We start from the raw sequence: 1,129 nt of genomic DNA on the forward strand, positions 1-1,129 counted from the left end.
TACATCTCTTCAGTGACATGAAATAACTAATTCATGTATGAATGTGTATTTGTTCCTTTTCTGTTGTGATAAAACATAATGTCTGCTTCAACTTATGAAAGAGTTTGACTCTTGGTTCCAGAAGGATACAGGATCACCATGAAAGTGGCATGGCAACAGGTGTTAGACATGTCATCTATAGCAGGAGGCTAAGATCTCAAATCCTCAACCCACAGCATGGACCAGGGAGTGGGAACTGGAAAAAGTGTGCAGATGTAAATTATGAAAACAAACCTCCAGTTACATATTTCCTTCAGCAGGACATTGTTGTATGATTGTGTGTGTGTGTGTGTGTGTTCTGATAAATAAAGCTTGCCTGGAGATCAGAGGGTAGAGCTAGCCACAAGTTAACCGTAGAGGCCAGTCTGTGGTATGTCACACTTTAATCCCAGCAATTGGGAGGCTCACACCTTTAATCCCAGCAATCAGGAGGTAGAGATAGGAGTCTAAGGTGGGTGCAGACAGGATCTCAGCCCCCATTCTGTCTGAGGATCTGGATAGGTAAGAAGTCACTAGTGGCTGCTCCTTTGTGTCTCTGATCTTTCAGGTTATTACCCCAATACTTGACTCCTGGTTTTTATTGATAAGATGAATCAGGATCACACTTCATCTGGTGTCTAACTTTCGGGACATGAGTTCATGAAAAAGCTACTTGCTGTTGGCTTTGTAGCCACTGCTCCTGCCAGAGTCACTGCTTCATGGGCTAGGTTTTCTTTTTTTCCCCCTAAGCCCTCTGAGCAAGTTTGGGGTTTTTCTGTTGCAGGCTCTCTGCAGCAAGCTCTATAGGTGCTTGGGCTCCAAATCCCTCTGAAGTTAGCCCCTTACCACTGGCCAGCTCTGCCTCCAGGCAGCTTCCACTGTACACGATTCTTTCCCACCATTCCCCGTGTGTTTTTCAGAGAGCCAGCTCACTCTCCTGGTGGGTTGTGGGATTTCTCTGGGCCCCCTCCTCAGGCTGCTGCCACACTAGGTAGCTGCCTTGACAGGTGGTCAGGCTTCTACTGTTCTATGCAGCAGCAGTCCGCCTCACACTTCACCATCATCTTCACTGTCATCAGCAGAATTGGTGAGAGAATTGGGAGTTCTTAAA

This window comes from Peromyscus leucopus, chromosome 13, assembly GCF_004664715.2.
Source record: "Peromyscus leucopus breed LL Stock chromosome 13, UCI_PerLeu_2.1, whole genome shotgun sequence".
Lineage (NCBI taxonomy): Eukaryota > Metazoa > Chordata > Mammalia > Rodentia > Cricetidae > Peromyscus > Peromyscus leucopus.